At 43.1% G+C, this 17072-nt stretch overlaps 1 non-coding gene across 1 annotated transcript; it reads left to right on the top strand.

The window, feature by feature from the left end:
• The first annotated feature begins 8723 nt into the window (after positions 1-8723).
• On the top strand, positions 8724-8797 carry trnat-ugu (transfer RNA threonine (anticodon UGU)). Its single transcript has one exon. It is a non-coding gene; the product is annotated as a tRNA-Thr (tRNA).
• Positions 8798-17072: the final 8275 nt, after the last annotated feature.

Here is a 17072-nt window from a genome sequence, read left to right as displayed (position 1 = left end):
TTTTATCTCATTCTCATCACCATTTTCTCCAATATATTCAGGGGGCATCAGCAGAGAAAATGGAGACCAAATGCGACAAGTGCAAGGAAATGTTTATTTGCAATATTACATCATAAACATAATATACAAAAACATTACATGTGTGAAACACGTCCCGATCAAGATGTGTCTGAATAAATGGATCCCCTCACAATAAACACTGTCACCTTTCAATGTTTAGTGGATGAATGTGAGGGCCAGATGTGTGTGATTCCCACAGTAATGTGTTTGTTCAAAGTTCAGGAAAAGATGGAGATATGAATAATTTACAGGGAAATCTTTGAAGCATATCTCCATGTCTCTCACTCACAAAGATCTGCAAACTTGTGGATTCAGAAAGAACCCAGAGACAGTTAGTCCTGCAATAGCCTGTAACTCCAGGAAAGGATGTGTTTGAGATTTTGCCCTATAGCTTAGTTGGTTAAAGCCTCTGTCTAATAAACAGCAGAACCTAACTTCAGACCCCAACAAAGCCTCACTGCAGTGAAGAAACGGAAAGTTATGATTTAAAGATTACTCTGTCAATCATTCACCACTCTGTCTTCCCCTGAACTTTGAGTTCAAATTTGTTTGTGAAGTTGAGTGACACGTTAAGACAGCACAGTCTTTGTCTTTGTGAAAGAAGTGATTTGGGAATGGCTGTTTGAAACTGTCCCTCCTTGCACAGAAATTCAGTGCAAATACTCAAATCCCCCACAATTTCCACGAGAGAAATTTGTTCACAATTGCATTTGAAGTGAAACCGCCTCAACATTAATCTCACTGAAGCAGAGTGTGACCATGTTGTATGTTTCAGAGTGTTGGTGCCATTATGTGTCGCTTTTAACCGAGACTGGGACACAACGTAAGGTTGATCCAAGGTTGGAATATATTATCATTCAGGAGCAAGAAAAATCAAAAGGAACCGAATAAGAAAACCCAGTCTCCAGATTTGAGAATCTGTAGATCCGCTTTGGGAAAGTGAATCAGAGCAGAATGAAGGGTGAACTGTCCAGAAGAGATGAAGACACAGCTCAGTCAACACGTTCCCCTGGTTTATGATGCTGGAACATTCCTCTCACAGAAATGATTCAACCCAATGACAAACATTCTTACAGCTGATAATTTATGCTAATGATTGAAGGACTTTCTCATGTGGTTACCTAGTGGTAAGAAGATATTAAACTTAGTTTCAATCAATCCAGCTGCGATGAACTTTGAATTTTTCTGCCTTTTATAAACATTATTTGAAGGGTCTCAGTGACAATGTTCAGTGTTGATGAGAGTGGGGTCTGGGTGAGCAACTGCTGAGCGTGACAGGGTCAGGACTGGATGCAGGAAGTTCTCTGACAGTCTCTCTCTCTCTCTGATGGGTTTGAGTCGGTTCACAACTGGCAGCTGTTGGTGTTTCGATAAATGAAGGAAGTTCCCTCTAACCATTTTATTTTTATTCACAGTGTAGTATAAGGATGTAAAGGGTTAATGCTGAAGACAGTGGGATCAACCTCTCCCACTGTCAGAGTGATGATGTAACAGTCACATGGGATGAGGTTTGGGAGAAGAGAGAGCAGCACCAAAGATGCTCGCTGAGGAGGCTTGATGAGTGTGTATATAGTATTGAGTTCTTAGTTCTTTCAGCAGGAAATGTGTCCAGATAATATCAAGAAACTCACAATTTTATTATTCAGGAGTCGGAACACAGATATTAATTCCAAGTTACAGTTCTGGGTTCATTTAACAAAAAAAAGAGAATAATATTACTCACTGATTGAAATCCCCCAGTGAGGAGACAGTTAAACATATGGGACATCCTTCGATCCAAGGTTTTGGCAGCATTTGCAACTTTTGCAACTTTTGTTTATCCAGCTTTGATGGACGAGTGAAAAAACTGAACAATTCCATTCTTCCTTCTTCCCTTCTTTCCATCAGTTTCTCTTTTCTGTCCCAGATCAATATAATGATGAGAATCCCAATTTAATCTGCTGTTTCTGCTGTTTTATCCATTCCAATCAAAATTCAACATTCCAATCAAATCTATTTGTTAAACCACAGTGTCTCTCCATGTGTTTTATTCTGTTGTATTCTCTCACAGTCTGTTTGATGATCAATGTTACATCTCACTCTCTGTTCTGGTGAAGATCAGAAGCAGTGATATCTGTTTACACCGCCTGACAAGTCGGCTGAGGCTGTGCCTCGCTGATCACGTGGAGTTGAAGCAATTCTTCCAGTCAGTCAGTTCAGTTGTCATTTCATGAGAAATTCGAAGTCGTCATGACTTCGTCAGTGACCTAATGGTTCAGGTGTCTGAGTGATGTTAATCATGCTGTGATCAAATGATTGTATGTTCCAGTCTTTCCGTGGTGGGTTTTCACACTGAGTAGAAACGTGTTGGACATGGTCTGGAAATGTTTCACACCGCTCCATTCCCAACAGGCCATGACCTGATGTGATGGAAATTTCATTTACTTACAGAAGCTACATTTCCATCATTACACAGCTGGCTGCACAGTCAGGATCTGTGTGAAGGTGACGGTTGTGCTTCTATTACTTGCCAGATGCCGTGGTGGCTGAGAGGTTCAGGCGATGGACTACTAAACTATTGTGCTGTGCACGCGTGGGTTTGAATCCCATCCTTGTCGTTAGTTTATCAACTGCCTGTTGCATTCTTGTTTGCAGCTTCAATGTAATGTCGGCCTGGAAACCTGTTCTTGTCAGTATCTTGACGGTGGTTCCAGAATTGTTTATACTTTATTAAAATTGAGACAGACAATTGGAATTCTTCACCCAAATTGGACTGGAATGAAGATCAAATAGGGATCACGAAACGGAGCAGGATTTTCCCTCCCCTCCTTCCTTCCTTCCATCTTTACTTTCTCTGGATTTACACCAAGTGAACGACTAACGGGAAAAGCAAATGGCGAGGGAGCAGAAGCAGAACATTATCCTTTGGCAAGAAATTTATTTTCAAATCTTCTTGATAGATTAAGTGAGTGAGCAATGTTTTGGCAGATGGAGTTCAAAATGAGGGGTCATCTAGTACCTTCGAAAGATAGATCAGAGTGTTTTTTGTTAAGTGGTGAGATGATAGAAACTGCGGAGGCGCAGAGACCCGAGTACTGAATCACTAAAAGCTAGTGGACTGGTAGAAACATAATGTGAAAAGTGAATGGAATATGAAGATTGGAACTCATGTTGCAGTTATATAAAGCTCTGTGCTCCTGAAGTAAATGTCCAAGCCCAGATTGTGGGGAATCTGTGGAGAGTGATTTGTTTTTTATTCATTAATGGGCGCGAGTATCGCTGATAAGTCTAGCATTTATTACCCATTCCTATTGCCGTTGAGAATGTGGTGGTGAGCTGCCTTTTTGAACTGCTACAGTCCATATGGTGCAGGAACACCCACAGTGCTATTGGGGAGGGAGTTCCAGGATTGTGACCCAACAACAGTGAAGAAATGGCGATATAGTTCCATGTCAGGATGGTGAGTGACTTAGAGGGGAACCTGCAGATGGCGAGTTCCCATACATCTGCTGCCCTTGTCCTTCGAGGTGGTAGTGGTCACGGGTTTGGAAGGTGCTGTTGAAGGATACTTGGCGAGATACTGCAGTGCATATGGAGATGGTACACACTGCAGCCACTGTGTACTGGTAGTGGAGGAAGTGAATGTTTAAGGTGGTGGGTTAGGTGCTGATCAAGTGGGCTGCTTTCTCCTGGATGGTGTTGAGCTTCTTGAGTGTTGTTGAGTGGGATGTATTCCATCCCACTCCTGACTTGTGCCTTGTACATGGTGGACAGGATTTGAGGTGTCAGGAGGCAAGATACTTGCTGCAGAATTCCTAATCTCTGACCTGCACTTATAGCTGCAGCATAGGTGTGACTGGTCCAGTTTAGTTTCTGGTCAATGGTAACCCCCAAGATGTTGATGGTGGGGGATTCAGTGATGATTATGCTGCTGAATATCAAAAGGTAGATGGTTTGATTCTCTCTCAATCGAGATGTTCACTGCTTAGCACTTGTGTGGCCAGAAGGTTGCTTGTCACTTATCAGCTCAAGCCTGAAGTTTGTACAGGTCTCGCTGCTTGTGGGCACAGACTGCTTCAGTATCTGAGGAGTTGTGAGTCATCAGCGAACATTCCCACTTCTGACTTATGTTGAAGGGAAAGTGATCAATGAAACAGCTGAGGATGTTTGGGCTGAGGACACTACCCTGAGAAACTCCTGAGGCAATGTCCTGGGCTGAGATGATTGACCATCTTGCTTTGTGCGAGGTATGACTCCACCAAGTGGAGAGTTTTCCCCCTGATTCTCATTGACTTCAATTTTGCTCGGGATCCTTGATGCCACACTCACTCAAGGGTAATCACTCTCACCTCTCCTCTAGAACTCCACTCTTTTGTGTCTGTTTGAACCAAGCTGCAATAAAAAATAAGAACAGAAGAAATATTAGCAGTAGTAGGCCATTTGGCCCTTCGAGCCTGCTCCACCATTCAATAGGATCATGGCTGACCTGATCATGGCCTCAACCCCACTTTGTTGCCTGCCCCCCATAACCCTTGACTTCCTTGTGGATAAAAATCTGTCAAACTCAGTCTTGAAGACATGCAATGACCCAGCCTCCACTACTCTCTGTGGTAGAGAATTCCAAAGATTAATGACTCTCTGAGAGAAGAAATTCCTCCTCATTTCCTTCTGAAATGGAAGACCATTATTCTGAAACTGTGTCCCCTAGTTCTAAATTCCACCATGAGGGGAAACATCCTCTCAGCATCCACCCTGTCAAGCCCCCTCAAAATCTTATATGTCTCAATACGATCACCTATCATTTTTCTTAACTCCAATGAGTATCGGTCCAACCTGATCAACTCTCCATATAAGACAACCAATTCATCACAGGAATCAATCCAGTGAATCTTCACTGAGCTGCCTCCAATGCAAGTATATCCCTCCTTAAATAAGGAGACCAAAACTGTACACAGTACTCCAGGTGTGTATTCACCAACACCCTGTGCATTTGCAGCAAGACTTCTCTACTTTTATACTCCATCCCCCTTGAAATAAAGGGCAACATTCCATTTGCCTTCCTAATTATTTGCTCTACCTGCATGGTAACTTTTTGTGATTCATGTACGAGGACACCCAGATCCTTCTATACCGCAGCATTCTGTAGTCTCTCGCAATTTAAATAATATTTTGCTTTTCCATTCTTCTTACCAAAGTGGATAACCTCACATTTTCCCTCATTATACTCTACCTGCTAAGTATTTGCCTGGAGTCGAGGAACCCTGGCAGAACCTAAACTGAGCATCGATGAGCAGATTATTGCTAAGTGTCTGGTGCTTGATAGCACTGTTGATGACATCTTCCATCACTTTGCTGATGATTGATAGGAGACTGATGGGGTGGTAATTGGTCAGATTGGATTTGTCCTGCTTTTTTTTATGGAGTGGGCACACTTGGGGCAATTTTCCACATTGTTGGGTAAATGCCTGTTTTGTATCTCAACTGGAACAGTGTGGCTGAGAGCGCAGCTAGTTCTGGAGCACAAGTCTTCAGTACTAGAGCCGGGATGTTGTTAGGGCCTATTGTCATTGCTGTATCGAGTGACTTCAGTTGTTTCTTGCTATCATGTGGAGTGAATCAAATTGGCTGAAGACTGGAAACTGTGATGCTGGGGACCTCAGGAGGCCGAGATGAATCATCCACTGAGCAATTTCTGATGGAAGATGGTTGTAAATGATTCAGCTTTGGCTCCACCATCATTGAGGATGGGGATTTTTTGGAGCCTCCTCATCTGGTTAGTTATTTAATTGTCCACCATCATTCATGACTGGATGTGGCAGGACTAAGGACCGATGATCTGATCATGAGGGAGATATCCATGCGTGGAGTGGTGGGATCTATGGAAAGTGATCCTGAAGAGGGTGTCCGAGCCTGGAGTGGCGGGATCTGTGGAGAGTGATCCTGACGAGAGTGTGCAAACCTGGAATGGAAGCTTTCTGTGGAGGTATAGGAGTAGGCCATTCAGACCCAGTATTTTATAAAGGTTTATCATAACTTATTTGCTTTTACTATATGTCTCTGTTAATAAAGCCAAGTGTCCTGTTTGCTCTTTGAAGCCTTTTCAAACCTTCTAAGATTGGTGTACATTGTCTCTCTGTTCCGGCACCCACTTTAGAATTGTAACATTTCATTTATATGGCCTCTCCTTATTCTTCCTCCCAACTTGTATCTCTTCACAATTCTCTGTGTAAATTTTATCTGCCATGTGAAAGCGCATTTTACCAGTTTTTTTAAGTTCCCCTGAAGTGTGTTACAATCACTGGCACAGGATGAAATTCTCGAGCATTCTTTGATGCAATCTCCATGGAAAGAGCAATCTTACATGCGAGCTCGAATGTGAGATTTTGTGTGTTTAGTATCTTTTCTCATCCACCAATATAAGCACACATCTGTCTCATAATGCACGGTCTAAGAATATGCCAAAGTTGCAATGTAGTGATAAATTCTTCATGCCACAATGTACTCACCAACTGTTTCACTACTTTTCTGATTTCTGTTTCCAAATTTCTAGCTTGCCGTGATCTCTAGTGGCTTCGGGTTGAAATGTTCCTCCAACGTGGTGATGATTGTTTTGAATGGCACATCTTTTGCCTTGATGGGAGCAGGAAGCTTTGTTAGCTGGTCATACACTTCCAGGCTAATTTCCATTGGCAAAATAGTTTTCTTGCCCTCAAGAATTGCCTTGACCTCTGCACTTTCACCTTCAAATTCCAAAATGTTATTAGCTCTGAAAAACATGTCCATTCTTTCAATATATGAACTGAATGGTTCTCAAGCCCACTCATAAGTTCCTCACCTTCCGATGTATCCCATATGTGTGCAGCCATATTGTCCCAAATAAGCAATTTGAATCAGATGCACAGGAAGACCCTGCGGTATCTCATTCAACTGAAGAGACATTCTGTGGCCCAGGCTTCACACAATCCACCTAAAATCTCAACCATCCGAGCAGGTAGGTCACCAGGAGCTAGCTGATCCTGTTCACTGCAGTCCCTGCTGCTGTTTGCTGCCTATATTTACGGACTTTTATCTCATCCTCATCATCATTTTCTCCAATATATTCAGGGGGCATCAGCAGAGAAAATATACACCAAGCGTGGCAAGTGCAAGGAATTGTTTATTTGCGTCATTATGTCATGCACATAATATACAAATACATTACCTGTGTGAATCATTTCTTGAGCACTTTTATACCAGATGTGTCTAAATAAATGGAACCCCGTCACAATAAACACTGTCACCTTTCAATGTTTAACGGAGAGGTTTGATGGCCTGATGTGTGTGATTCCCACATTAATGTGTTTCTACAAAGTTCGGAGAAAGACGGAGATATGATAATTTGCAGGGAAATCTTTAAGCATATCTCCATGTTTCTCACTGACAAAGTTCTACAAACACATGGATTCAGAAAGAACCTGAGCGCAAAATCAACAAAAATAAACACAGCCAGAGAGACTTGCAATAACCTGTAGCTCAGGGAAAGTACATGATGTTATGGAAGTGATTTTGATTTTTTTTTATGAAAATTTTTTTGAGGAATTCATCGTCAAACTTAATAAATGTCAGACCAGTTATTTTTCAAGAGGGTACTGAAAGTATTGATTTGGCAACTATGTTTACTGGTTGTCACATGACTCAAGTTGAATGTAGAACAGAAACCCTGGTAACAGGGGGAAATGTGGACAGAGAAGTCAGTTGCGCCTCTTGATTGGACAAACCCAGCAGCAGCAGCACTCACCGAAGAGGGCAGAACAATCACAAGCTTTTATTTGTAGCAGTCATTGTGTTTTACCTTCTGGAGTGAGCAGCTGATAAAGTTAGCCTGAAGAAGTGTCAAGGAAGGAGAGAAGATCACAACTCACGTTGTTTTGCAGCAAATCTTTAAAAGACCCTGAGAACTTCACTGTGTCAATTCATCTCTTCTCCGGTCTTTGAAGAAAGCCTGCTAAAATTAATTTTCAACACTGCCTCTAAAAAACTGTTCTAAAACACCCTAGTGACCTGTCTACGCACACTCAGAAGTTAGACTGTATGCCAGTTTTGGAACAACATATCTCATCTGCTGTTTTCTTCAGGAATGAACAAGTAATCAGCCCAAGTGTTGTTTTTGTCTTTAACAGAACTCAGAATTGTAAAAAATAATTCTTTTTTTTTCAGTTAACCGGTGTATGTATGTGTGCATGTGTGGGGCTTTGGGAAGAAAGGGGCTTTCAATGTTGGTTAAGGTAAAAAGGGAACTTTTAAAATTTCTACCTGTGTATTTATGCTTTATTTCATGACTAGTTAAAACTTGTTCTGTAATAAACTGATAATTTTGCTGTTCATTAAAGAAACGTGGTCAGTGTCTTCTATTCTGGGAAGAATAGAGTAAATGATTGACTGTTTCAGGAAGTGGGAAAAGTTAAAATATATGTTGTGACCTGTGGAGAAGTGGGATGAGAATATATAGAAGGGTCTGAAGAAGGGTCATTGACCTGAAACGTTAACTCTGCTTCTCTCTGCACAGATGCTGCCAGACCTGATGAGTATTTCCAGCATTTCTTGTTTTTATTTGAGATTTCCTGCATCTGCTGTATTTTGCATTGATATTGTTATTATATGAGAATAAATAGTGCACTCCTCTGATTTTAACTTTAACAACATCTGGTTCTGTAGCTTAGTTGGTTAAAGCACCTGTCTTGTAAACAGGAGATCCTGGGTTCAATTCCCAGTAGAGCCTTGTTTCGCATCTGTGATGTCGAAGTTCCATCTGTGTCTACTGAACTTTAAGTGAGAATTCAAATTACATGATGAATTTTCTTCACAGCCTTGTGAAGGATGTGAGTTTGGAATGGCTGTTCCTCCTTGTCCAGAAATTCAGTCCAGATATTTCAAAGGCAACTTCTTTGAAACAAATTTGTTCACAGTTGCATTCAACCTGGAAAACAGCTCGACATTAATGTCACTGAAGGAAAGTGTGACTGCGTTGTCTGTTTCAGAGTGTTTGTGTCGTTCTGTGTTGCTTGTGACTGAGATTGGGACATGACGCAAGTGGGAGGGTTGATCTGAGGTTTGGAATATTAGTCAGTCAGCAACAAGAAAAATCAAAGGAACCAAATAAGAAAACCTATGTCTCATGTGGTTACCGAGAAACGGTCAGAAGATATTAAACTTTGTTCTGTTCAATAAAGCTGTGTGAACTTTGACCTTTCCAGCCTTTTATAAACAGTATTTGAAGTGTCTCGGTAACAATGTTCAGTGTTGATGAGCGTGGGGTCTGGGTGAGCATCTGCTGTGTGTGACAGGGTCAGGACTGGATGCAGGAAGTTCTCTGACAGTCTCTCTCTCTCTCGCTGATGGGTTTGAGTTGATTTTCAACTGGCAGCTGTTAGTGTTTCGATAAATCAAGTTCCCTCCACCCATTGTTTTGAACAGACAGTGTAGTATAAGGATGTAAAGGGTTAATGCTGAAGACATTGGGATCAATCACTCCCACTGTCAGAGTGATGATGTAACAGTCACAGGAGATGAGGTTTGGGAGGAGAGAGCAGCACCAAGGATGCTAGCTTAGGAGGTTTGATGAATGTGTATATCGTATTGTGTAAATTAGAAAAGAGTTCTTAGTTCTTTCAGAAGGAAATGTGTCCCGAAAATATCGAGGAACTCACAATTTTATTACTCAGGAGTCGGAACACAGATATTAATTCCAAGTGACAGTTCTGGGTTCATTTAACAAAGAAAGGTAGAGAATAATATTACTCACTGATTGAAATCCCCCAGTGAGGAGACAGTTAAACAGGTGATCTGTTGGGGCATCCTTCGATCCAAGGTTTCGGCAGCATTTAATCTCCCTTTTTGGTGAAATTCACTGTGATTTGCAACTTTTTTTTATCCAGCTTTGATGGGCAAGTGAAAAAACTGAAAAAACTGAACAGTTCCATCCTTTCTTTTCTTCCTTCTTCCCTTCTTTCCATCAGTTTCTCTTTTCTGTCCCAGATCAATATAATGATGAGAATCCCAATTTAATCTGCTGTTTCTGCTGTTTTATCCATTCCAATCAAAGTCAATGTTCCAATCAAATCTATTTGTTATTCCACAGTGTCTCTCCATGTGTTTTATTCTGTTGTATTCTCTCACAGTCTGTTTGATGATCAATGTTACATCTCACTCTCTGTTCTGGTGAAGATCAGAAGCAGTGATATCTGTTTACACCACCTGACAAGTCGGCCTGAGGCTGTGCCTCGCCGATCATGTGGAGTTAGGAACATAGGAACATAGGAGCAGGAGTCGGCCATTCAGCCCATCGAGCCTGCCCCACCATTCAATATGATCATGGCTGATCATCCGCTTCAATGCCCTTTTCCCCACACTTTCCTCATATTCCCTGATGTCATTTGTATTTAGAAATCTGTCAATCTCTGCTTTAAACATACTCAACGACTGAGCTTCCACAGCCCTCTGGGGTACAGAATTCCAAAGATTCACAACCCTCCGTGCAAAGAAATTTCTCCTCATCTCTGTCCTAAGGAGCTTCCCCCTTATTTTGAAATTGAGCCCCTGGTTCTCGACTCCCCATCCAGATGAAACATCTTAGCTGCATCTACCCTGACTGTCCTTTAAATATTTTGTAGGTTTCAATGAGATCACCTCTCATTCTTTGAAACTGTAGAGAATACAGCCCCAGTTTCCCAATCTCTCTTCATAGAACAGTCCCACCATCCCAGGAACAAGTCTGATGAACCTTCGTTGAACTCCTTCCATGGCAATAATATCCTTCCTAAGGTAAGGAGACCAAATCTGCACACAGTGCTCCAAGTGCGTTCTAACCAAGGTTCTGTACAATTGAAGCAAGAATTCACTACTCCTGTACTCAAATCCTCTTGTGATAAAGGCTAACATACTATTAGCCTTCCTAATTGCTTGCTGCACCTGCATCTTATCTTTCAGTGACTTATTGACATGGATACCCAGATCACCCTTATATTCTGTACCTCAGCTAATAAAGGAAAGGATTCCATATACCTGCTGAACCACCTTATTGACCTGTACTGCTACTTCATGGATCTGTGGACATTCACTCCAACGTCTCTCACTTCCTCTGCACCGTTCAGTGTTCTACCATTAATTGTGTATTCCTTTGCCTTTTTTGACCTCCCAAATGCATCACCTCACCCTTGTCCAATTTTAATTCCATTTACCACTTCTCTGCCCACCTGACCAGTCTATTGATATCTTCCTGCAGTGTACAGCTATCCTCCTCCCTATCAACAACACGGACAATTTATGTGTCATCTGCAAACATCTTGATTGTGCCCTCTGCATTTATGTCCATATCATTAATATATGCCACAAAAAGCAGGGGGCCTAGTTGTGAGCCCTGTGGAACACCACTGGAAACAGTCCTCCAGTTGCAAAAACACCTGTAACCAATTCCTTTTTGTTTCCTGCCACTGAACCAATTTTGTGTCCAGCTTGCTACACTCCCCTGGATCCCATGTGCTTTTATTTTTTTAACCAGTTTGCCATGTGGGACCTTGTCAAAAGTCTTGCTAAAATCCATGTGGATCAGATCAACTGCACTATCCTCATCAATCCTCCTTGTTACTTCTTCAAAAACATTCAATCAAGTTCGTCAGACAGGAGCTTCCCTGAACAAATCCATGCTGATGATAATTGTTTAATCTGTGCCTTTCTAAGTGACAGTTTATCCTGTCTCTCAGAATTAATTCCAATAATTCGTCAACTATTGCGGTTAGGCTGACTGGCCTTTAATTGTTCCCTCGCTTCCTTTTACAACAATGGTGCAATGTTAGCAATAAAAACAAAAAGTGCTGGACATACACAGCAGGTCTGGCAGCATCTGTGGAGAGAGAAACAAAGTTAACATTTCAGGTCAGTGACCTTTCATCAGAACAGAAACGTTAACTTTGCTTCTCTCTCCACAGTTGCTGCCAGACCTGCTGTGTATTTCCAATGCAACTAGTTTTTATTTCAGATTTGCAGCATCTGCAGAATTTTGCTTTTATTGCAGTGTTATGAGACCTCCAATCCTCTGGCATCACACCCGTATCCAGTGAGGGACTGGAAACTGATGGTCAGACCTTCCACTATTTCCTTCCTGGCTTCTTTTAACAGCCTGTGGTACATTTCATCCGGCCCTGATGATTTATCCACTTTCAAGGATGTTAATCCCATTTATACTTCTTCTCTCCCTCAGTTTATCATGTCCAATACTTCACACTCCTTCTCCTTAATTACAATATCTGCATCACCCCCTCATTTGTGAAGACAGTAAAATATTCATTAATAAACATACCAACATCTTCCACACTGACACATAGGTTACATTTTTAGGTCTTTGATGGGCCCTACTCTTTCCTCAGTTGCCTCTGACTGCAATGTATTGATGAAACATCTTTGGATTTGTTTTGATTTTGCTTGTCAATATTCTTTCATGATCTCTGTTTGTTCTTCATCGCTACTCCAAAATACCTCTAGTCATGTCAAAACACAACTTATCAGAAGGGGAATTTGAACCCACCCCTGCAGAGAGAATTGTGATCTGAATGAACCGTCTCAGACTGCTCGACCATCCTGACTACCCCATGTGTATGTTTAATGCTGACGAAATTATCCATTCATTGTGAAAGTATTTGTGAGATTGTGGAAATGTCTGGAAGAGGAAAGACCAACGGGAAAGCTCGGTCCAAGGCCAAGTCTCGCTCCTCCCGGGCTGGACTGCAGTTCCCGGTGGGCCGTGTTCACAGGCTCCTGAGAAAGGGTAACTATGCTGAGCGTGTGGGTGCCAGAGCCCGGGTCTATCTGGCTGCTGTGCTCGAGTATCTGACCGCTGAAATCCTCGAGCTGGGCGGTAACGCGGCCCGGGACAACAAGAAGACCTGCATCATCCCCAGCCACCTACAGCTGGCCGTCCTCAATGATGAGGAGCTCAACAAGCTGCTGGGAGGGGTGACCATCATTCAGGGTAGGGTGCTGCCTAATATCCAGGCCGTGTTGCTGCCCAAGAAAACCAGCGCTCCGGGCACCAAAACCAAGTCAATCTGCCAGAATTTTTTCAAATACGCAAAGACTCTTTTCAGAGCCACCCACAGTATCTGAAAGGGCTGATTACTGTCTGAAGTCTGCTGTACCCACACCTCTGTCTATCCCTCTCCATCTGGAACAACCAACGCTATCTTCCATTCCTTTCACCATTATGTGTTTAACTAGCTTCTCCTTTTAGTCAGTCCAATATCAATGTGCTAATGAAATGATCTGTGACAGTGCTGGCAATTTCCATAGAATCATAGAAAAATTAGGGCACAGAAGGAGCCCATTCAGCCCATCGCGTTTGCTCTGGCCGAAAAAACTAGCCACCCAATCTATTCCCACCTTCCAGCACCTGATCCGTAGACTTGCAGGTTACAGCTCTTCAGGTGCATGTCCAGGTATCTTTAAATGAGTTGAGGGCTTCTGCCTCCACCACCATTCCTGTCAGCGAATTCCAGGCACCCACCACCCTCTGGGTAAAAACGTTTCCCCTCATGTCCCCTCTAATCCTTCTACCAATCACCTTAAATCTGTGCCCCCTGGTAACTGACCTCCCCACCAGGGGAAACAGGTCCTTACTGTCCACTCTGTCTGGGCGCCTCATAATTTTGTACACCTCATTCAAGTCACCCTTCAGACTCCTCTGTTCTAAGGAAAACAACCCGAGCCGCTCCAATATTTGCTCATAGGTGCAACTTTCAAGCCCTGGCAACGTTCTTGTAAATCTCCTCTGTACTCTCTCCAGAGCAATTATGTCCTTTCTGTAATGTGATGACCAGAACTGTACGCAATACTCCAGCTGTGGCCTAACCGCCATTTTATACAGTTCCAGCACTGCATCCCTGCTTTTCTATTCTATACCTTGGCCAATAAAGGAAAGCATTCTTTATGCCTTCTTCACCACTCTATCTACCTGTCCTGCCACTTTCAAGGACCTGTGGACATGCACTCCAAAGTCTCTCACTTCTTCTACCCCTCTCAATATCTTCCCATTTATTGTGTATTCCCTTGCTTTGTTTGCCCTCCCCAAATGCATTCCCTCACACTTCTCCAGATTGAATTCCATTTGCCACTTTTCCGCCCACTCAACCAATCCATTCATATCATTCTGAAGTCTACAGCTATCCTCCTCACTATCAATTACACGGCCAATTTTTGTGTCATCAGCAAATTTCCCAATCATAGCTCCCACATTTAATTCCAAATCATTAATATATACCACAAACAGCAAGGGACCCAACACTGAGCCCTGTGGAATGCCACTGGAAACTGCTTTCCATTCGCAAAAACATCCGTCGATAACTATCCTTTGCTTCCTGTCACTGAGTCAATTTTGGATCCAACCTGCCACATTCCTCTGTATTCCATGGGCTTTCATTTTACTGACCAGTCTGCCATGTGGGACCTTACTAAAATCCATGTCGACCACATCCACCACACTATCCTCATCAATGTTTCTTGTTACTTCCTCAAAAAACTCAATCAAGTTAGTCAGACAGGAGCTTCCCTTAACAAATCCATGCTGACTATCCCTGATTAATCCGTGCCGTTCTAAGTGGCAGTTTATCCTGTCCCTCTGAATTGATTCTAATAATTTACCCACCACCGAGGCCAGACTGACCGGCCTATAATTATTTGGCCTATCCCTCACATCCTTTTTAAATAATAGTACAACGTTCGCAGACCTCCAATCCTCCGGCACCTCCCCCATATCCAGTGAGGATTTGAAGATGATCCTCAGCGCATCCACTATTTCCTCCCTGGCTTCCTGTAACAACCTCAGATGCAAATCATCCGCCCCTGGTGATTTATTCATTTTGAAGGATGTCAGACTCTCTAGTACTTCCACTCTCATTATGCTTATCGTATCTAATATTTCACACTCCTCTTCTTTGTCTGCATCATCCCTCTCCTTTGTGAAGGCAGAGACAAAAACTCATTAAGAACCCCACACACATCTTCTGCATCCACTCATACGTTCCCTTGTACATCTCTGATCGGCCGTACCCTTTCCTTAGTTATCCTCTTGCTCTTAATGTACTGATAGAACATCTTTGGGGTTTCCTTCAAGTAGTTGTATCCAGTCCACATCCACCAAGTCACCTCTCAGTTTTGTAAAATTTGACTTCCCCCAATGTAAAACTTTTACTTCTGTTGTATCTTTGTCCTTTTACATGATTATGCCAAAACTAATTGCAGCATGGTCACTGGGGGTGGTGGTGGCGTCGTGGTCTTGTCAGTACACTTGTCAGTGGATTAGTAACCCAGACACCTAGGGTATTGCTCAGGGGACGTGGGTTCAAATCCCACCATTGAAATTTAAATCCAAATAATAAATCTGCAATTAAAAAGCAAGTCTAATGATGGCCATGAAACCATTGTTGATGGTTGTAAAAACCCATCTGGTTTACTAATGCCCTTTAGGGAAGGAAATCTGCTATTCTTGTCTGGCCTGCATGCGACTGCAGACCCACAGCAATGTGGTTGACTCTCACATGCCCTCTGAAATGGCCGAGCGAGCCACTCAGTTGAAACTAAACACTACGAAGTCATTAAAAAGGAATGAAAGCAGACGGACCACCCAGCGTCGACCTGGGCACCAGAAATGACAATGGCAAACCCAGCGCTGTCGACGCTGCAAAGTCTTCCTTAGTAACATCTGGTGGCTTGTGTTAAGTTGGGAGAGCAACAGCCTGACATAGTCATACTCACAGAATCATACCTTGCAGGCAATGTCGCAGACACTGCCATCACCATCCCTGGGTATGTCCTGTCCCACGGGCAGGACAGACTCACCAGAGGTGTCAGTAGAAAGGGAATTGCCCTGGAAGTCCTCAACATCGACTCTGGACCCCATGAGGTCTCATGGCATCAGATCAAACAATGGACAAGGAAACCTCCTGCTGATTATCACCTACTGCCATCCCTCAGCTGATGAGTCAGTACTCCTCCATGTTGAACAGCACTTGGAGGAAGCACTGAGGGTGGCAAGAGCACAGAATGTACTCTGGGTGGGGGACTTCAATGTCCATCACCAAGAGTGGCTCGGGAGCATCTCTACTGGCCGAATCCTAAAGGACATATCTGCTAGTGCTGCTTGATGGCAATGTTGATGACACCTTCCATCACTTTAGGCCCCATCAGTCTACTCTCAATCATCAGTAAAATGATGGAAGGTGCCATCAAGCGGCACTCGCTTAGCAATAACCTGCCTCAGTGACACTCAGTTTGGGTTCTGCCAGGGCCACTCAGCTCCTGACCTCATGACAGCCTTGGTTCAAACATGGACAAAAGAGGTGAGGTGTGAGTGATTGCCTTTGACATCAAGGCAGTATTTGACCGAGTATGGCATCAAGGAGCCCTCGCAAAACTGAGGTCAATGGGAAAACCCTCCACTGGCTGGAGTCATACCTAGCGCAAAGGAAGATGGTTGTGGTTGTTGGAGGTCAATCATCTGAGCTCCAGGACATCACTGCAGGCGCTCCTCAGGGTAATGTCCTCAGCCCAACCATCTTCAGCTGCTTCATCAATGACCTTCCTTCAATCAGAAGGTCAGAAGTGGGGATGTTCGCTGATGATTGCTCAATGTTCAGCACCATTCATGACTCCTCAGATACTGAAGCAGTCTGTGTAGAAATGCAGCAAGACATGGACAATATCCAGGATTAGGCTGATAAGCGGCAAGTAACATTCGGGCCGCACAAGTGCCAGGCATTGACCATCACCAACAAGAGAGAATCGAACTAACTCCCCTTGACATTCAATGGCATTACCATTGCTGAATCCCCCACTATCAACATCCTAGGTGCACCAGTGACCAGAAGCTGAATTGGAGTAGCCATATAAATACCGTGGCTACAAGAGCAGGTCAGAGGCTAGGAATCCTGAGGCGAGTAACTCACCTCCTGACTCCCCAAAGCCTGTCCACCATCTACAAGGCACAAGTCAGGAGTGTGTTGGAATAG

Source organism: Heterodontus francisci, unplaced genomic scaffold (assembly GCF_036365525.1).
Source record: "Heterodontus francisci isolate sHetFra1 unplaced genomic scaffold, sHetFra1.hap1 HAP1_SCAFFOLD_221, whole genome shotgun sequence".
In the NCBI taxonomy this organism is placed as follows: Eukaryota; Metazoa; Chordata; class Chondrichthyes; order Heterodontiformes; family Heterodontidae; genus Heterodontus; species Heterodontus francisci.
The sequence above is the reverse complement of the archived record's forward strand: the minus strand, read 5'-3'. Positions and strand labels throughout refer to the sequence as shown.